Below are 22,148 nucleotides of genomic sequence, written 5' to 3' on the forward strand. Positions count from 1 at the left end.
TAGAAAGCAAATGTTTTGAGAATGATGAGGGAAACAAATGTACAAATGTGCTTGACATACAATTGATGTATGTATGGATTGTGGTAAGAGTTGTATGAGCCCCCAATAAAATGATTTTCAAAAAACTGAAACACATCCATGAGAGCCTTGAATCTATCCCATGTAGATTTTGAGAATACCTCAAGAACAGATTTGCTGCACTGAGCACTAAGGACAGAAGACCTGATGGGCTGTGGGATGATATCAAGAACACCGCTCATGAAGAAAGCAAAGGGTCATTAAAAAGATAGAGGAAAAAGGAAAAGGGATGTCAGAAGAGACTTTGAGACTTGCTTTTAATCACAGAGTACCTAAAGCAAATGGAAGAAATAATGAAGTAAGAGAGTTGAACAGAAAATTTCAAAGGGCAGCTTAAGAGTATTAAGTAAAATATTATAATGAAATGTGCACAATGCTAGAGTTAGAAGTCCCAAACTGAAAAACTTGTTCAATATATCGTAAAGTAAAAGAACTGAAGAAAAATTACAAACCTTAACTTTAGCATTGAAAGATTCTAAGGGTAAAATATTGAATGATTCAATAAGTATCAAAAGAAGAGGGAAAGAATACAGAGTCACTGGACTAAAAAGACATTCAATCATTTCAATAGGTAGCATACGAGCAAGAACTAATGGTACTGAAGGAAGAAGTTCAAGCTGAGCTGAAAACATTAGTTAAAAGCAAGGTTCCGGGTATTGATGAAATACCAATGAAAATGTTTCAACAATCTGATGAAGCACTGGAAGTACTTACTTGTCTATACCAGGAAATTTGGAAGACAGCCACGGCCAACTGACTTGAAAGGATCCATATTTGCACCTATTCCAAAGAAAGGTGACGCAACAGAGTGCTCAACTTATAGAACAATCTCATTGATACCACAGGCAAGTAAAACTTTGTTGAAGCTCACCCAGCAATGGCTGCATTGGTACATTGACAGGGAGCTCCCAGAGATTCAGGCTTGATTCAGAAGAGGTATGGAACAAAGGATATCATTACTGATTTCAGGTGAATCTTGGCTAAAAGTAGAGCATATCAGAAAGATATTTACTTGTGTTCTTTGGCTATGCCAAGGCATTTGACTGTGTTGATCCTAAGAGACTATGGATAGACTTGAGACGAACAGGAATTCTGGGAAACTTCATTGTTTTCATGTGGAACTTGTTCACAATTCAAGAGGCAGTTGTGGGAACAGAACAAGGGAATACTGCATGATTTAAATTCCAGAAAGTTTTGCATCATGGTTGTAGCCTCCTTATTCAATCCGTATGTTGAGCCAAATATCAGAGAAACTGGATTATATGAAGAAGAATGTGGCATCAGGATTGGAGGAAGGCTTATTAACAACCTGACATATGCAGATGTCAAAACCTTGCTTGCTGAAAGCGAGGAGGACTTGAAGCACTTGCTAATGAAGATCAAGGATTGCAACCTTCAGTATGGATTACAACTCAATGTAAAGAAAACAAAATCCTCACAACTAGCCCAATGGGTAACATGATCAATGCAGAAAAGACTGAAATTATCAAGGATTTCATCTTGCTTGGATGTACAATCAATGCTCATGGATGCAGCAGTCAAGAGGTCAAAAGATATTGTATTGGGTAAATCTACTGCATAAGACCTCCTTAGAATGTTGAAAAACAAGGAGGTGACTTTGAAGACTGAGGTATACCTGATCTAAGCCAGGTATTTTTAATTGCATATACATATGAAAAGTGACACTGAATAAGGAAGACTGAATATTATTACATTGTGGTGCTGGTGAAGAATATGGAAAATATCATGGACTGCCAAAAGACAAACTGATCTGTCTTGGATGAAGTATAGCCAGAGTGCTTCTTAGAGGCAAGGATGGCAAAACTTTGTCATACATACTTTGGACATGTTATAAAAAGAGACTAATCCCTGGAGAAAGACACCGTGCTTGGTAATGCAGGGAGGCAGCAAAAAAGAGGAAGGGCCTCAAGGTGAAAGAATGACACTGGTTGCAACAATGGGCTTGCTCAAAGGAACAATTGTGAGGATGGTGCAGGACCAGGTACTGTTTCATTCTGTGGTACACAGGGTTGTTATGAGTGACAACTGACTTGATGGCACCTAACAACAGCATGAGGAGAGTGCCGGGTCTGTATTTGGCCTATTTTTAGGTAATCCTAGTCAGACCATGCAGTATATTTGCTTTTTCAATTAAATAACCACAGTAAGTTGTCTGAGCCCTTGCACTTCCAGAGATCAAGCCTCTGCTTTCACTGGTGTCTATGAGGTCAGTTTTCTTTACTAAACTGATAACAGGATGTTTATCTGAGCCTGAGAAATTTCTCAATGAAATTTAGGCTTGTCTGCTAGTTTGATTTAGATTAATGCAAATTCTATAATGATGGATTCAATCCACAGTACCGGTAGAGCAGTTTCCCAAAGTGGACAGGGTAGAGGAGGCAAATGAAGATACCCACACATTATCCTGGACGATGAGCTACAGTGGGAGTTCTGGTGGTCTAATGGTTGCATATTGGGCTGCTAATTGAAGTTTGAAACTATCATCCGGTCCTTGGGAGAAAGACAGGGTTTTCTACTCCTGTATGGAGTTACCGTCTCAGAAACTCACAGGGGTAGGGCTACCCTGCCCTATAAGGTCACTATTATTTGACATCCATTTGATGGCAGTGCATTTTTTTTTAAGTTTTGTGGGCTACGGTACAAACATTTTTAATTGCCAAGGAGGTTCTGAGTAATTTTTTTTCTGAAAAGGGCTAAGTAATTTGGGGAGCCTATTCTCTAGAGGATAAAGAAGTTCCCGTAATAATTTACTTCGTTCACTCCAGTGTAGATTATGAGTTGTCATATCTCTAGACAGTAAGCTCCTCAATGGACAAGAATTGCAATTTTTCCATGTCATATGAATTGTGTATGGCGCTTAGCACTCTATACCCTGTGGAGCACTCAATCTTTGTTGTTTGATGTTGTTAACAAAACTTAAAAGATAATCCATTGTCTAGATGGGCTGGGCTGGAATCTAATTACTTATTGATATAAAGCTCTTTCTTACACATATATGAGTATCACTGGATTTGTTTCCTTAGTCAGCCTGGTCTAACACTTTATGGTATCTTGAGAATGGGGCATCAGAGAAACAAATCATGAAGATGGAGAGTGGATGCTTGTCAGACCTCTGTGTTATGGTAGTTTTCTTCTTTGGCTAGCTGGAGGTCAGTTTTGGATAGGGCATGGAAAGTGAAGGCTTTGATTCCCAACAGTTTTATTTGGTTATTCTTAATTGAAATGGTGAAAATTATTGTGATAAATGTAAATTTGAGCTCAAGGGGCAGAATGACCCCTTGCATGTCTCTGAGGCTGTGATGCTTAGTCAAAATGGCTGCCGGAAGCCCTGGCCCTGGCTTGATGCACTAGAGGCCTCAGGCCATACTGCATATAAATTGGGTAGTTCAGATAAGGAAGGTTTGCATTTGACTGTTTTATGGATGTGTTTAGGATTTGGCTGTACTAGGATTATACTAATTTCTTCTACTTATTGATATAATGTGGGTATAAATGATTATTGGAAAGTATGAATATAGGAGGGGGGAGCAGGGAGGGAGGAGAAAATATGAGGACCTGATGCCAGGGGCTTAAGTGGAGAGCAAATGTTTTGAGAATGATGAGGGCAATGAATGTGCAAATGTGCTTTACACGATTGATGTATGTATGGATTGTGATGAGTTGTATGAGCTCCTAATAAAATGATTTAAGAAAAAAGTATGAATAGAGAGCTTGTAAGTCCACTACCTTCAGCCATTAAATTGATTCTGTTAAATGGGTATAAGAAAAGCCCGCAAAGAATGCTGAGCAAAGGTAAGCCCCTTGAGTGCTCCGGACGTCTGATAGGGGGAAAGGAGTCATTTATCCTGTTTGAATTTTGAATTAGCAGTTTCCCCCTGAAGGTGGTAAATTTGGAGTCATGAAGGAACTCTCCTTACTAAGACTGAGAGTTAGAGATTTTATGAGCAACCTGAAATACTTGCTAGGTGACCACCTGGATCCACTTGTTGAGTGGAAGTGGGAGAAATGCAGTAACAGAGAGGCAAACTGAGTCCCAGCCACTGACACCCATGGACCTACTTCACATAGACTGGAGGAGAAGACGAAAGAGCAGGTTGGCTGGTCTGAAGTTTAAAGAGTGGAACCTAAGCCTATGGTGTGACCTAGCCCGTAGGGCATAAGGTTATGGAGAATTTGGCCCATGGTTGAAAGCAAGGTTGCTAATGGGTACACTGGTGAAGCTAAGCAAGGTGGACCACACTGAGTTAACCAGAACTGTACCACATTAAGATAAAATGTTTGAGCTTGTGAATTGGTGCACATTGTTGCTGACTTTAAGGACGGCCTATCCTGATTTGACTTTGCTCATAGTTTCAGGCTCACAGGGTTCCACCTGGAATGAAGATTCTTCATATCAAGGAACATGCTTGTCTCTTCAGAGCACTGGGTTGATATAAATGGGCAGTATAAAAATTGGATACCCAAAATTGGGAAGATAAAAGCAGGAAGTGGCTGGCTTACGAACTTTCATGAGTGGGGGAATATATTGATAGGATTATGATATAAGTGCTCACAAAACTAATTGTTAGACATAGAATATTTTTGGCTTGTTCACTCAGAATATTATATTTAAATAAGGCTGGCTCATTTTGAGTTGTATTCATTTTATTTTTATCCTGTTAGGCACAAATATGATTTTACTATTGTCTTTGTTTTAAAAATTACGTATGGCTGAAGAGTTGTGTATGTCAAGTTGACAAGAGGTGGTATTCAACCTGTCAATCAGGTCACAGACAGATGGTGCCTGTTGTGAGTGTCACCTTCTCATAACGAGAGTCCTTGCAACCGCCCTTCTCACTCTGCCTTCGCTTTCCTGTTGGCTGACCCTGATTGCTGCCAGAGCCACACCCATTGGATCCACGTGACCTTGCACCCACCAGCCTGTGATCTTCCTGCAGTCTGCATCATTGCATGTAGCTGTGTGAGTCTGAAGAAAGACTTATGGACTGGTATTGTCGGGCTTAAAGACGAGTTGGACTGGGCTGGGATGTTTTCCTGATAGACAACTACTTCTTGAAATAAAGCTCTTTCTTATACATACATGTCACTGGATTTGCTTCTCTAGTCAACCTGGCACACACAACCCGCCACCAATTCTACACAGACTTCCAAAATAAGAAAGGGACAACAAATTTCCAAACGTATTCTAGGAAGCCAGCAGTACCTTGATGCCCAAACCAAGCAAAGACCCCACAAATACAGAGCAATATTCTTTAGTAACATAGACACAAAAATCCTCAACAAAATTTTGGCCAAACATACAACATACCAAAAAAATAATTCACCATGACCAAGTGGGATTGCTACCAGGAAGCAAGGATGGTTCAACATTTGAAAAGCAATCAGTGCCAATCACCACATTAAAAAGTCAAAGAACAAAAACCACATGATTCGATTAATAGATGCAGAACAGGCATTTGACAATATTCAACACACATTTTCATAGAGACACTCAACAAAATAGGAATAGAAAGGAAAATCCTCAACATAATAAAGGCCATATGTGAAAAATCAACAGCTAACATCGCATTCAGTGGGGAAAAATTAGAAACATTTCCCCTAAAATGGGGAGTAGACAAGGATGTCCCCCTATCACTACTCCTGTTCTCACTGGAAGCCTTAACCAGAACCATCAGACAGCAAAAAGAAATCATGGGAATACAAATAGGCAAAGAAGAAGTGAGACTCTTGGTATTTGCAGATGATATGATTCTATATAGAGAGAAGGCAAAAGACTGCACACAAAACTGATGGAAATAATCAAGGGATTTGGTAAAGTGCATGATACAAGATTAATAAGAAAAATTCAATTATAACCCTGTATATAGGCAATGAAAGCTCAGAAAAAAGATATTAAGGAAACAATTCCATTCACAATAGCCACACAAAGATGAAATAAACCTAACCAAAGGAACAAAAGACCACTACAAAGAACACTACAGGACACTATTCGAAGAAACCAGAAGAGACCTATACAAATGGAATAATATTCTGGGTTCATTGATAGGAATACTTAATATTGCAAAAATGTCAATATTACAAAAAGCCATTTACAGATGCAACACAATTCCAATCCAAATCCCAACATCTTTAAAGAAATGGAAAAACTAGTCACCAGCTTCCTATGGAGAGGGAAGAGACCCAGGATAAGCAGGCATTCTTAAAAAGAAGAAGCAGGTAGAAGGCCTCACAGTACCTAACCTAAAATCTTACTACACAGTCACAGAAATCAAAACCGCCTAATAATGGTACAATGATATATACATAGACCGAAGGAAGAGAACAGAAAACTCGGAAGTAAATGCATTCACCAACGGGCAACAGATTTTTAACAAAGGACCAAAACCTATCAAATGCGATAAATGCAGGCCCTTTAGCAAAAGCTGGTGAGTAAACTGGCTCTCCATATGCAGAAGAATGAACCAGGACCCTTATCTCTAAAAATCTAAATGTAAACCCCAGAGCTATCGGGTCAACAATGAGAATAAGTGGGCAAATAGGCCTATTGCAGGGCATATTAAAGACTCCCAAGTCGCACACATAGAAGATAAAACAGATGCTTGGGACCTACTTCTGCACATCAAAAGGCTTAATGGATTGGGAAAATGTTTTAACAATGATAAAAGACAAGGGTCTAATTATCCCAAATAATAGAACTCTACAACACCTCAGTAAGATAATAACAAATGACCCAATCAAAAAGTGGGCAAAGACATGAACAGAGAGTGCACCAAAGTGACACTCGAATGGCTAACAAGCACATGGAAAAATGCTCACAAACATCAGCCGCTGGGATATACAAATTAAGCTACAATGAGATACTATCTTATACCCACAAATGATAGCCTTTTTTCTTCTTCAGGGTAACAAGAAAAGCTTTTTTATTTTCCCCACTGTAAGATAAAGAACCAGGTTCAGATAAGATATTTTTACTGGACAAAGAAAAGTTGTGGAGTTTAGAAGTGGTAGAGGCAGAATTCAAACATTGAACGCTCACTTCATGATTCATGTTTAGTTCCTTGGGCAGAAACTCACACGAAGACATTGATAAGAGATAGCTGAACTAAACCTAGCCCAGTTATTTTTAAGAGCTCAGGGCTTCTTTTTTTTTTTTTTTAATTATTTTATTGGGGGCTCGTACAATTCTCATCCCCATCTATACATACATTCATTGTGTCAAGCACATATGCACATTTGCTGCCCTCATCATTCTCAAAACATTTGCCTCCAACTCTAGCCCCTAATATTGGTTGCTCATTTTCCTCCTCCCTCATGAACCCTTCATAGTTCATAAATTATTATAGTTTTGTCATGTTACCCTGTCCGATGTATCCCTCTGCCCTCTTCTCTGCTGTCCATCCCCCAGGGAGGAGGCAATACTTAGATTCTTGTAATTGGTTCCCTCTTTCTACCCCACATTCCCTTCACCCTCCAGGCATCGCCCCTTTCACCACTGGTCCTGAAGGAGTCATCTATACTGGATTCCCTGTGTTTCCAGTTGCTATCTGTACCAATGTACATCCTCCGGTACAGCCAGATTTGTAAGGGAGAATTGGGATCATGATAGTGGGGGGAAGGAAGCATTAAATAACTAGAGGAAAGTTATGTGTTTCATCATTGCTACCCTGCACCCTGATTGGCTTGTCTCCTCCCCACAACCCCTCAGTAAGGGGGTGTTCAGTTGCCCACCGATGGGCTTTGAGTCTCCACTCTGCACTCACCCACCTTTACAATGATATGATTGTTCTTGGATGCTTGATACCTGATCCCTTCGACAGCTCATGGTCACACAGGCTGGTATGCTTCTTCCATGTGGGCTTTGTTGCTTCTGAACCAGTTGGCCGCTTGTTTATCTTCAAGCCTTTAAGACCCTGGACGACGACATCCCCGCTCTGAACAGCCAATGGACAGAATGAACATTATGGCTGATCCCACCACAAGACACACCATCCCTTGATGGCCCCGGGCTCTAAGGGGGACAACACTGGAGACTCAGTGTCAGAACTGGCTCAGACTGACCCTGAGACACCGAGGAAAACCACAAAAAGCGTGCGACAGAGCAACCATGGGAGCAGAGCAGAGAGCCCCCGAGGGAGTACAAAGGACAGACTCTGGGGTCAGAACATGGTACCCCATCGGTCCTGACTGAAGGTCATGCCTAGAGATCAAAAATCAGACCTTGATCTATATAAGGGATTTTCTTTCTGCTTAAATTTTTTTTCTTTTAATTACTTTATTCTTCTATGGGTAATTGGTTTCCTTTTTTGTTGCCATCAATGTGTTCTCACTGATCGCCTATCTTGTTATGGCTTGGTTTTTGATGCATATTATTATCTCTACAGATCTATCTAGATAAGATAGACTGGATGAATAGTCTGGAGAAAACAACAGGACAATTGGTTCCGGGGGGACACGGGAGAGGGGGGAGCAGGGGTAAGGAGGTGGTACTGACCAACCCAGGGACAGGGGAGCAACAAGTGACCCAAAATCAGTGGCAAGGAGGGTGTGAGAGGCCTGGTAGGGATTAAGCAAGGACAATGTAAACGAGAGAAATCACTGAAACCCAAATGAAGGCTGAGCATGATAGTGGGACAAGAGGAAAGTAAAAGGAAATAGAGGAAAGAAATATGGGACAAAGGGTATGTATAGCGGTATTAAAGACTGGTATGTACATATGTAAATATATTTATATAAGAGTATGGAGAAACAGATCTACATGCATATATTTATAGGTATAGTATTAAGACAGCAGATGGACACTGGGCCTCCACTCAAGCACTTACTCATTGCAAGAACACATTGTTCTATTAAATTGGCATTCCAGGATGCACATCTTCCCGACACGATTGTTGAAAAAAATATGAACATAAGCAAAGGTGGTGAAGAAAGCTGATGGTGCCTGGCTACCAAACGGCCGGCCCGGCAAACAAGCAGCCATCTAGCTGAGAAGTATCAAAGCCCACATGGAAGAAGCACACCAGCCTGACTGACCACAAGGTGCAAAAGGGACCAGTTATCAGACATCAAAGAACTAAAAATCAGATCAGTGGGTGCCCACCTTCCTGATACAATCACTGAAGACAAATGTGTGCATAAGCAAGGGTGGTGAAGAAAGCTGATGGTGCCAGGTTATCAAAAGATACAGCATCCGGGATAGCCCATTTTTTTAATGAACAAAAATGGAAAGCAAATTCTGGGGAGGATGCGGAGAAACTGGAACTCATGTACACTGTTGGTGAACTTGTGGAAAGCACTATGGCATTCCCTAAAACAACTGAGAGTAGAAATCCCTTGTGATCCAGCAAGTTATACACTTTTGGGCATACACCCAAAGAAATGAGAGACAGAAAATGAACAGATGTATGCTTTCCACGGATTATTAAAGGAGAGTTCACAATAGCAAGAAGCTGGACACGGCCCAAGTGCTCAACAGAAGAATGGGTAAAGAAACTATGCTACATACACACAAAGAGAGAATGAAAGACTTCATGGCATGGAAGGACCTGGAACCATTATGCGGAGTGAAGTTGGTCCATCACAAAAGGGCAAATATTGTATGAGTCCACTACTATAAAGATAAACACCAAGATGTAGACAGGCTTCTGCTTTCAAGTCCTGTAAACTTCCAGCCTCTCAAACAAAGATGTGGAAAGCCTGTCTAACATCCACGAACCACATCACCTCCCTTAAATGTACATCTTAAAAACCACTTCGACAGAGGAAGCCTAACCTTAGCTGAGGTCATTCTTTCAGGAAGGAGAAAAAGGGGCATCATGCCAATGCTGCCGTACACTGTGATAGGGTCACATCAAATCAACCAACATTCCTTTAGGAATGATAGAGGAAACTTATTGGACAGTCAAATAAAGATGGGGGGGGGCACCTATTTTTCAGAGAAGACATTTCCATTTCTGTTGGTAGGTAAACAGGGAGAAGCAACTGCATTGGGGGGTGGGGGTGTGTGCTTAACAATACTTACATAGGACCCAAGGGGAGAATAAACCTGATACTGTGTCCTCAATTAGACACTTTTGACCTAGCTTCTATCTAGCCCTTGGTGGTCCAGGTCAGATGCTATAAACGTCTGGGTCTTTAGACTCTGTCCTTTGAAGGAGCACATCTTTCATAGGGCCTCATCAGAAGGACTCAATGTGGGAAGCCCACTAAATGAACTGGGCTTTACCTCAAACTCACCTATAGCCCTTGGTCTTAAAACTGAAACTCCCCTGTGTGAGATGAAATTGGTGACTGGCACCCCAAGGCTATGGAAATGGGGCTGATGGATTTGGGTTTGGAACCCTGGCTTTAAGAGTACCCAATGAAAGTAGACTAAGCACCACCATATAATTCTTATTTTAATGCCCTCTTTGTCTTGTATTAACCTGATACGCATGGTTCCATGCGTGTGCGTGACTGTTAATGTTAAGTCTGCCCTATAACCAACCCCCACTGTCAAGGTAAATAGTGCTCAATCAGGTAAGAATTTAATCTGTACAAACCAACAATTCCTGGGATGCATTTCTATAGTTCTATAATGTCCTTTTAGATAAATTAATGACACTATCAATAGAATTGCCTTATATCCCAGGGGGACGATTGATCTCTGGCATAGAACAAGTGAGGCCTCTAAGGGGAACCAGAGACATATATAAGCCATAGATCAGTGAATTGATTTTGGACTTGCACTTGATTCTAGCCTCAAGGCAGGAATGGCTGTTTCTGATGACATGACCCTACTCGATGCTCGTCCTTATGAAGAGATCACTGAAGGTATGGATGCTACAGTGAAGTGCGTAGAAGCAATCAGATGATGCCTGGCTATCAGAAAGAATAAGCAACTGAGGTCTTAAAGGCTTATCTTAATACAAGCAACCATCTAAGTGAGGTAACAATTAAGTTCATATGGAAAAAGCACACCAAGTTGTGTGATCCAAGGATGCTAAATAAATCTAATCTAAATAATAAATCTAAGGAGGGAATAGTATCAGAGCTTAAATTGTGAGCAACCAATTTGCAGAAGGCCATGAATGACAGTGGGAAACCAAACTTCATTTGCAGAGTCCCTACACAGATAACCCTCTGATGAATCCCCTCTGACCAGAGTTGAGGGACATCATAGCAGATATAATTGGGTTAAAATGTGATCCCTAATCGTCTAACTTCCCTTTTTAAAACTTGTTCTAGTTCTTAATAATCCCTGCATTTTTCTTAATAGGTTTTTCCCCTCTCGTTTATTTTGGGGCCATTTTTGGTCTTTTTTTTTTTGGTGTGCTTTCCCGTGTGAGGAGAACTGGAGGGGTGAAGCTATAGAGGCAGTAATTGGATTAGGAGTTTCTTGGGGTGGGGCCAATTGGAGGGAAATGGAAGCTAATAAGGATGCAAGAGGGAATAAAATGTTCGGAAACTGATTGTAAACATGATTGTACAACTTTTTCTAAATTAAAAGATAATTTTATTAGGGGCTCTTACAGCTCTTATAACAATACGTACAACAATTGTATCAAGCATATTTGTGCATATATTGCCATCATTTTCTAAACATTTACTTTCTATTGAGCCCTTGATATCAGCTCCTCTTTTTCCCCCTCCCTCCCGACCCCCACTCTCATGACCCCTTAATAAAGTATAAATTATTATTTTCTTATCTTAAACTGACCGTTGCCTCCCTTCCCTGGAAGTTTCTGTTGTTTGTCCCCCTGGAGGGGTGTGTGTGTGTGGTTATGTGTCGATCACTGCAATTGGTTGCCCTTCCTCCCCACCTCTCCCAACTTTTCCACACCCTCCTAGTATTGCTACTTCCATTCCTGTTCCTGGATTCCATGTGTCCTGAGCTCTTATCTCTTATCTGTACCTGTGCACATGATCTGGTCTACCCCGCAGTGAAAGGCAGGACTGGGGTCATGATAGTGGGTGGAGGGTGGGGGTGAGGAGGAGCCTCAAGGAACCAGAGGAATATTGTGTTTCATCTGTTGTGCAACTCTTTTGATATGACTGAACTATGGGAGTTTACGATGTAAGAGCTATATAGCCAGTAAAACTATGTATTTTTTAAAAAGATAATCTGTCAAAGAACCTAATAAATGTAGCAAAACTGAAAGAAAAAGAAGGAAAAAAGGAATCAGCCTTTTGGTAAAACTATAAAGAGAAACTCTTCCACCAAATTACGGGTGGCTTCAAAGTAGCTTTCATTTTCCATTACAGAAAGTGGGTCTTGCATTATTCTTTCCACTGCAGTAATTCCTTTGAATGGGCTGAGTGAGTTAAGAAATTGTGATGATTTGCTATAAAGAAGAGTAGCAGAGAAGCGTCAGAGAAGACTGTGGCCCAGATGTCACCCTACAGGCTTGGATTCTGGGGCTAGGCTCTAACCAGGGCCACTGTGAGAGCTGGGTTCCCATATACACACATCACAGTTCCTAAAAAATGGAAAGCAGATGTTGTCCACACATAAAAAAAACCAGGGGGAAAGTAAAGAAAGAAAACCAGGAATGTAAGAGTGAGATAAAGCTAAAATGAGGACAAGGGTTTCTTAAAAGTACTTTATTCAATGTAGGAGAATAAATGGATTGGAGATCTGGGGACAAGAGGTTTGTGTCTGGGTCTTCCAGACTCATTTCATGTGTCTCCCTTTGCTGTTGCTCTAGTGGAGTACGAAAGCGGTGAGGCTTAACATGCACATGCTGTGATCCATTAGTTCCACAGCTAAGGAAGCATGCAGAAATAGGCCTGAAGGCTGATGTGCAAGTAGGGGAGATATTGTATTTGTTACAGCAGCAATGAATATTATAGAGGTATTAAAATGACATTTTTGACTAGTATGTAAGGATATAGGAAATGTTCACAATACAGGTTACAAACAGCATGTATTTCAAACTCCCAATTTTATTGCAATACACATATATATGTATTCTAAAGAGGTAGACTAGAGGAATATATCACAAAATATTAAGTGATCATCTTCAGGTGATATGCTTAGGGATGATTATAATTTTTTCCTTTGTAGCTCTTCATATTTTCCCAATTTCCTATAGTGAACAGTATGCCTTTTAGTAAAATTGATATTTGAACTTTAAAGAGGACAAGGAAAATAAAGCACCACTCTCTAGATGAGTGGTTCTCAACCTCTAATGTCGCAACCCTTTAAGACAGTTCCTCATGCTGCGGTGACCCCCAAGCATAAAATTATTTTCATTGCTCCTTCCTAACTGTAATTTTGCTACTGTTATGAATTGGGCAACCCCTGTGAAAGGGTCGTTCGACCCCCAAAGGGATTACAACCCACAGGTTGAGAACTGCTGTCCTAGGTAGAACACAGTGGTGCTTCATCAGAAGCTACATGCTGTTTCTTCTGCTTCACTGTCTGAGTCTCTCTGCCACAAGTTGATACTGTTTTGATTGACCTGGCTCTTAAAACATAACATGTACTTTTAAATCGTTAACTAGAAAAACCAGGGAGCGCCCCTGAAGGTTGGGAGAACAGGCAGGTACCTTTCCAGTAATGCTGCTGGTCCTTGGACACACAGTCCTCCAGCAAAGGTGGGGTGAGCACCAACTGTACCATTACCAGCAAGAAGTACATCATCTCCCGCTGAAAGTACAAGTGCTTTGGGCACACAGCTCATGGGTTTTAAGTGCATGACAACCTTAGGTGAGACCACCTAAGATCCAGCTCTCTCCTCTGGATGGCTCAGAGAGCAAATGGAGAGCCTCTTCCAAGACATAAGTAAGAGAGAGCATAAATGGAGATGATCATATTAAAGGAACCAAGACGGGGGAATTGCCGGTTGATTAATGTTAATCTTGCTTTTTTCAGTTTGGCTAACTTCCAGAAAATCAACTCGTAAGTTCTTACTGAAAAGGAAAAAGTAGTTTGTGACTCCAATTGAATCTATCTAAGGCTGGTATATTTCTGAGTAATGAATGTGATTAAATTAAATATGAAGTTAGGCAATTACTTGGACTTTCATGTCGATTCTTAATGTTTCCTATTTTAAGTTTGCCTGTGCTTTCCAAGTAATTTCAGAAATACTGGCAAGCTCTCAATTGCTGAAGAGTGTCAGGCAGACTTTGGACTTAAATTTTAGGTTGATAGGAAAGGAGGCAAATCCAAAATGAAATCCATTGTCTTTAAGTCAATTCCATCTCATACTGATGAACCATACTTGTCTAGTGCTACTATAACAGCAATACTGCAAGTGGATGGCATCAACGCACAGGAATGTCTTCTCTCATGCTCTAAGAGACTAGAAGTTCAAATGCACAGCACCAGCTCCAGGGAAAGGCTTTCTCTCTCTGTGGGCTCACAGTTTAGGAGGTAGTTCCTTGTGTCCTTACAGTATCTGTAGGCCTCGGATTCCTTAAAAGTCTCCATGTGCATGAGTACCAATCTTGCCTTGGATCTAGGAGTGTCCCAGTATAGGGACTTGATTGTCCAAAAGATTTGTTTTTTCTTGGTTTTAGTAGATCCTTCTCTCTTTGGTCACTTCTCTCTCATGTCCAGAACAGGGCCGTGATGGAACAGAGGGTGTTACATCTCACGCCGAATCCTCTTACAATTCATTGATTTATCACATCAGATTGTACTCTGGGAGATCATCACATGATTGCCACACTCCATCAGTTCCATAACTGCCAAACAACTGAGAATCATGGCCAGCTAAGAGACGTAATTCAATCCATGACACTGACCCTACAGAACAGAGTGAAACTGCCCTCACAGGTTTTGCAAGGCTGTCAGTCTTTATGGAAGCAGACTGCCACCCTGCTCATGGAGCATCTGGGGGAGGTGAGAGGGGGGAGGAGAGTGGTAGTTAGAATTATCACCAGGCTTCAGTTTACACGAAAGTGCTTTTAACCGCTCTTGCCCTCGGCCTCGGACCAGGCGGCAGCAGAGTTCTAAAGCTCAGTCACAGCCAAGAGGAAAGCCCGGGACCTTCGAGGCAAGAAGAAGGAAGAGGTGCTCATACAGCTCGACGACCTGAAGGTGGAGTTGTCGCAGCTGCGCGTTGCCAAAGTGACAGGCTGCGCGGCGTCCAAACTCTCCAAAATCCGAGCTGTCTGCAAATCCATTGCTCGCGTTCGCACCGTCATCAACCAGACTTAGAAGGCGAACCTCAGGCAGTTCAAGGGTAAGAAGGGCAAGCCCCTGGATCTGCGAGCCATGCACGAGCAGAGTCCCAAGACCAGGACGCAGCAGCGGAAGGAGCGGCTGGACCCACTGGGCAAGCACGCAGTCAAGGCTTGAGCCGTGCGTGTCCATACAACAAACTGGCTGGAAAAAAAAGTGCTTTTAACCACTGTGACCCCAGGGGTCCGTAATCTAAAATCCAAACTGACGGCCACACGTTGATTACAAATCATAGCAACCCTATAGGGCCGAGCCGAATGGCCCCACAGGCTATCTGAGGCTGTGAGTCATTACTGAATTAGACCACCACATCTTCACCTGCAGTGGCTCAGTGGTCCGAACCACCAACCTTTCATTTAGCAGCCAGATTCCTGACCCACTTCTCTATTAGGCTCCTTACCCACCTCCATTGAGACAATTACAATTCATCGTGCCTGACCACCTGACAGGTCCATGTGACAGCAGCAATGACTATGTCCTACTCCGTGTCCTTTTCTGAGGACATGGATCATAAGGTTTCTGGGACTATAAACAGCCTTGGCTCTCTCCCAGGTGGATTTGAACTGCTGAGATTGCAATTAGCCGCACAATGTCTAACCTACATCACCATAGGGCTCCTTGTGTTGTTAGGTGTCATTGCGTTGGCTCCAACTCAGAGTGACCACATGTACAACAGAAGCAAACACTGCACGGTCCTGTGCCAGCCTCGCAACTGTGATGTTTGAGCCAGTGTTGCAGCCATTGTGTCAGTTCATCTTGTTGAGGATCTTCTGTTCTGCCGCTCCTTGACTTTACCATGGATGATGTCGTTTTCCAGGGAGTGGTCTCCCCTGGCAACAGGTCCAAAGTATGTGAGACAAGGCCTTGCTTTAGCCGGTCCACGGCACTTTCAACATTCTTCACTAGCACCACAATTCGAATGCATCCATTCTTCTTGGGTATTTCTTATTCTATGTCCAACTTTCACATGCATATGACCTAATAGAAAATACCAGGGCTTGGGTCGAGTGCTCCTTAGTACTCAAAGTAATCTCTGCTTTTTAACACTTTAAAAGGTCTTGTGCAACAGATTTACCCAGTGCAATGAGTCATTTAATCTCTTAATTGCTGCTTCCATGAACACTGATTGTGAATCCAAGCAAGATTAAGTCATTGACTACTTCAATATTTTCTGTTTATTATATTAACTATTGTTCTAGTTGTGATGGTTTGTTTTTATTTGTTTTGTTTTTTTTACACTGAGTTGTATCCATACTGAAGGCCACAATCCTGGATCTTCATCAGCAAGTGCTTCAAGTCCTCCTCACTTTCAGCAAGCGAGGTTGTGGTATCTACATATTGCAGGTTGTTAGTAAACCTTCCTCTAACCCTGATGCCATCACACTCTTCTTCATAAAACCCAGCTCCTCTGCTGATTTGTTCCACAGAACGATTGAATAAGTATGGTGAGAGGATACAACCCTGATGCACACCTTTCTTGCATTTAAACCACAGAGTATTCCCTTATTCTCTTCCCACAACTGCCTCTTGATCCATGTACAAGTTCCACATGAGCTCTATTAAGTGTTCTGGAATGGCTATTCTTTGCAAGGTTATCCATAGTTATGATCCACACAGTCAAGAGCCTTTGCATAGAAAGTAAACATCCTTCTGGTATTCTCTGCTTTCAGCCAAGATTCAGCTGCCATCAGCAATAACTACCCTTTGTTCCTTGTCTTCTTCTGAAACTAGCCTGAACTTCTGGCGGCTCACTGTCAATGTACTGCTGCAGCCATTGCTGCCCAGTCTTCAGCAAAATTTTACTTGTATGTGATATTAATGATATTGCCCTACAAGTTGAGCAATCTTTTGGGTCACCTTTCTTTGGAATAGGTATAAGTACAGATCTCTTCCAGTCATTTGGCTCAGTAGCTATCTTCCAAATTTCCTGACAGACAAAAGCAAGTGCTTCCAGTGCTTCCTCAGCTTGTTGAAACATTTCATTTGACTTTCCGTCTATGGCTGGAGCCTTGTTTTTGGCTAATGCTTTCTGTGTAGTGTGGACCTCTTTCTTCGATACCATTGGTTCATGCTCATATGGTACCTTTTGAAATGGTTGAATGTTGATTACTGTATATACTCGAGTATAAACCGACCCGAATATCAGCTAAGGCACCTAATTTTACCACAAAAACTGCATTAAAAATGTGCTGAAAAAACTTGGTTTAGTTCTTTTTGTACAGTGACTGTATATTCTTTACGTCTTTTGAAGCATCCTGCATCTCTCAATATTTTGCACATAGATTCTTACAATATTGCAACTAGGGGCCTGAGATTTTCTTAGTTTTTTCTGTTTAAGATAGGCTGAGCATGTCCTTCTGTTCTCACTCACTAACTCTATGTCTTTGTATATTTCATTGTGATATTAGACTTTAGCTTCTTGAGCTGCCCTTTGAAATTTTCTGTTCAACCCTTTGACTTCATTTCTTCCATTTGCCTTAACTGCTCTACGATTAAGAGAATGTCAGAGTCTCTTCTGACATCCACTTTGATCTTTTCTTTCTTTGCTGTCCTTTTAATGACCCTTTCCTTTCTTCATGAATGATGTTCTTAATGTAATTTCACAGCTCATCAAGTTTACTGTCATTCGTTTTCAATGAGTCAAATCTATCTTGAAGTGTTCTTGAAATTCAGGTGGGATAGACTCAAGGTTGTATTTGACTCTAGTGGACTTGGTTTTTTTTTCTCAGCATTAACCTGAACTGGCATATGAATAATTGATGGTCCATTCCACAGTCAGCCCTTGACGTGGTTTTAGCTGCTAATACGGAGCTTTTCTATGATCTCTTCCCACAGATGTAGTCAACTTGACTTCTGTGTACTCCATCTGGGGAAGTACATGTGCATAACTGCCTTTTGTGTGGTTGAAAAAAGGTATTTTGCTATGAACAAGTCATTGGTTTTGCAAAATTCTATTATGTGTTCTCCAGCTTCATTTCTATCATGAAGACCATATCTTCCAACTATTCTTCCTTCCTATTTGTTTACAATTTCCGCATTCTAGTTGCCAATAAGTATCAGTGCATCTTGATTGTATGTTTTGTTTCGATTTTTCAATAAAACTCTTCAATTTCTTCATCCCTAGCTTTATTGGTCAATGGATAAATTTGAATAAAGTTGTATTGACTGGATTTCCATGTGTTTGGATTATCCTATCACAGACTGCATTGTACTTCAAGATAGACCTTGAAATGTCCTTTTAAGGATGAATGCAACACCAGTCCCCGTGAATCTGTCATTCCCAGACTCGGAATTTTTATTTTCTTCTTCAAAATGGCCAATATAAGTTCATTTCTGCTCACTAACACCTAGGACATTAATCTTTGAATGTTCAACTTCATTTTTTGATGACTTCCATTTTTCTAGATTCACACTTCAAATACACTAAGTTCTAATTAGATAGATGTTTATAGCTGTTTCTTTTCATTTTGAACATGAGCAAATGAAAGTCTTTACTCCATCCACATTATTATGATAGTCTCTCCTTTGAGACGGCAGCTCTTCCTTGGTCATATTTTGAGTGCCTTCTGTCCTTAGCAGCTCATCTTCTGGCTCATATCTCTGAAAATGTTCTGGTGCTACTCCTGAGGTTTGCATTATGTAACAGCATTTCAGTGCCTACCATAAGGTGGCTAATTTCTCTGAAGTGGGCAGCCTAGTTCTTCTTTGCTGTCTGTCCTTAGTCTGGAAGCTCAGCTGAAATCTGTTCACATTGGGTGATCCTGCTGGTATTTGAAGACACCACTGACAAAGCTTCCAGGATCACAGCAACGCACAAGCCACCAGTGGCAAATTGACCGACAAGTGGGGATAAATGATTTTCTGAATATTTACATATTTTCTTATGATTTAGAAAATGATTGTGGACTGAGCTAAAGCATAATACTGTTTTGTCAGATTAAGTAAATAATGGTGCGTAAGTCTTTTTCCTTCTGAAAAAAAGACTCAAAGGAAGAATTATAGGGCTTCTCTCTCAACGTATAAGTCATGGGTGTTGACCAGATGCCTCCTACTCCTTCTTCCTCTTCTCAATTCCCTTTAAGTGACCTTCCTTTAAACCTCCTCAGGAGATGGATGTCTTTCACTCCATGTCCCTTACATCTGTTCCAAACATTTAATGTACAGGACTCCAGTGTACATAACCCAACCCTGGGATTCTGTGGGAAACCCTCCATAACCCTCCATTGTTTCCAATAGAAACAACCCATTTTCCCATGTCCCCGTTGAGGCAGATAATAATGGTGTTCCCAAGTTTGTAGTAATAAATAATGCAAACCACAATATGAAACCCTTTCTTTTGCTGTTGTTTTCGTAATTAGTTACTCTTGAATCAACTCCAACCTATGGCGATAACAACACACGTATAAGCCTGCGCTTGTGCCATGTTCATAATTGTTGGTATGCACTGTGTTGTTTTTGTATTTTGAGTGCTGAGGTAGTTAGTTTATTGCGCCAACCTGGCCAATAAACACATGTGGGGTTCATTGAAGGGAGGAGGGATAAATGGTTCAGTGAGCCTCACCTTTCCAGTTCTTGGGTCTCTTGCTTTGTGATGGTTGGACTAGGGTGCAGCTGCCTTACCAGGTCCTTGCTTCAGCTGGCAAGGCTCACTTCCTGCAAGACGTCCCCGAGGAGAAGCCACATGGACCTACCCCAATGCAGCCCTGGGTGCTGGAGCAGCCGTGTGGAGACCCCTGCCAGCGCTGAGATGCTTACACATTCACTGATTCGGCTTTCCTCCTGCAGTCGGCATCATTGCATCTGTTTTGTGAGATGGAGGAGGACTTTGTGGATTGGTGTCGGACATATGGGATAATGTTGGACTTGTGGACTTGGGCAGCATTGGGTTAGAATATTTTCTTGATATGTACTTAACATTTATATAAAACTCTCTCTTATACATGAGTTTCTGTGGATTTGTTTCTCTAATGTATCCAGACTAACACAAGTGCCTTCCCACCAGAGGGCTCATCTTCCATTATTATAGTAGAGAGTGTGCTGATTTGCTTTGTAGACTTTTCATTGGCTAATTTTCAAAAATAGATGGCCAGACCTTTCTTCCTAGTTTGTCTGAATCTAGAAGTTCTGCTGCAACGTGTCCACCGGGGGACCCTGCTGGTATCTGAAATGCAATGGCATAACTTCCAGCATCATGGCAACATACATGCCACCACAGTGTGACAAACTGGCAAATGGGAGAAAGTTTTTCATATACCTTTAATTCTGTCAGGAGTAGTGAGAAGAGCATTGCTATCACTGGTTAACAGACTACCCCCACCACCACCAAGAAAGGAAAACATGCAAGTCAGCAATCATAAATAAATATCCCCCAAAACTGGTGATGGATTAAAACCTTCACCCATTACAGAGCTAGGACCTGTCACTGCCCACCCACCCACAAGGCTTCCAGAGTGTACTTCCAGAACCCAATCTCTAAAAGTTAGGCATTTTTCCTTTTCCTCTAGGCTTCTGAGCTTCAAAATGCTGCATTTTCTTTTCCAAAGCATCTCTGCCTTTCTTCAGGGAAATAGCTGAAACCTATTATAAGGCTGATTGAGAATTACAATATTCACTTAGTACCTCAGAGTAATGGAATAATATTTGTTGGCACGAAAGTGATTTCTGAAAAGATTTGAGGCTACAGTATTCGTCCTTATTTGGAAGAGTAAGAAAACTATTACCAGAGCACAAAATATCACAAAGTAAAGTAGGATAAGAGAAGAAAATTTGCACTCACAGACTCTGGTTTAAGAAAGGTGTCGGCATAAAATTACATGACGGTTCCGGATTGTCCATCACCAAGCGAGAGAGAGGACAGGCATAGAGCATAACTCTCTGAGCCCAGTTGCTCCCTGGGACCAGCAGAGATCTGCAACACATCTGCAGTGATGCAGCTCTGCCGTGCTAATCTTGGGGAAACGACATCCATTGCCTCTGAAATACAGTGTGGCTGATTCCTTTTCAAATCTTGACAGACCTACACCTTCAAGCCCGGTTGGCGAAAACAAGCAAAACCCTCAATGACAGATAGAATGACATAATGGCCACCACAGACGTGCCAAGGATGACTAAGATGCCACAAGACCAGGTAACATTTTGTTCCCTTTCCCACAGAGTTGCCATGATTTGGAGCTGGCTTGTGGCAGCCAGCACCACAGACAACAAAGTTACTGGACAATTGGTGGCCAAAACTCATTGGTATAAACATGGATCACAACACAGTGGAATGGATTAAAACATCAGAAAATAACTAAAGATGACAAAGTAAAACTGTAAATTATCATTAAGCCATAAGAAGAAAATTTGGAAATTGTGACCATTAAAAGACATAATTCTAACTTCCCCCAAAGCAAAATATCCTTTCCCTAATTTCAAGACATTCAACTCTGTGCATGCACACAGACAGGCAGCAGCAAGACCAAGAAACAAGACAATGAACTACTGCACTGGTCACGCTTCAGAGCCCTTACAGCGCGGGGGCACTCGGGAAGCGGGAAATGCATGGGAATGGATGCGGTCTGCTTGTCAGAGCCAACTGGACAGCACCTCACGACGGCAACAACCATCTGTGAACTCACATTTTAGGGCAGCAGATCTGTTGGCATTCCTTGGCTTGCACATGCAATAGTCTCCCTCATCATATGGCAGCTTCCCTCCATCTCTGTTTCTTCTCCTTCTTTGTAAGGACACCAGTCAGATAGGATGAGGTTCACCTACTACGGTGTGATGGTGTTCTGGTGGCACAGTGGTTAAAGTATTCAACTGCTAACCAAAACGCTCGCAGGTGAAAGATGTAGTAGTCTGTTTCTAAAAATTTATAGTCTTACAAACCCTGTAGAACTAC

General features: G+C 41.5%; 1 protein-coding gene and 1 pseudogene across 1 annotated transcript in view; one reads left to right on the forward strand and one right to left on the reverse strand.

Moving 5' to 3' along the window:
- Positions 1-22,148, reverse strand: part of MTCL1 (microtubule crosslinking factor 1) — a 204,170-nt gene that overhangs the window by 101,433 nt on the left and 80,589 nt on the right.
- On the forward strand, positions 10,848-15,382 carry LOC105978620 (annotated as a pseudogene).

The sequence above is a fragment of the Echinops telfairi genome, unplaced genomic scaffold (assembly GCF_000313985.2).
Source record: "Echinops telfairi isolate 266 unplaced genomic scaffold, ASM31398v2 ScPeMD7_57;HRSCAF=196, whole genome shotgun sequence".
Classification (NCBI taxonomy): domain Eukaryota; kingdom Metazoa; phylum Chordata; class Mammalia; order Afrosoricida; family Tenrecidae; genus Echinops; species Echinops telfairi.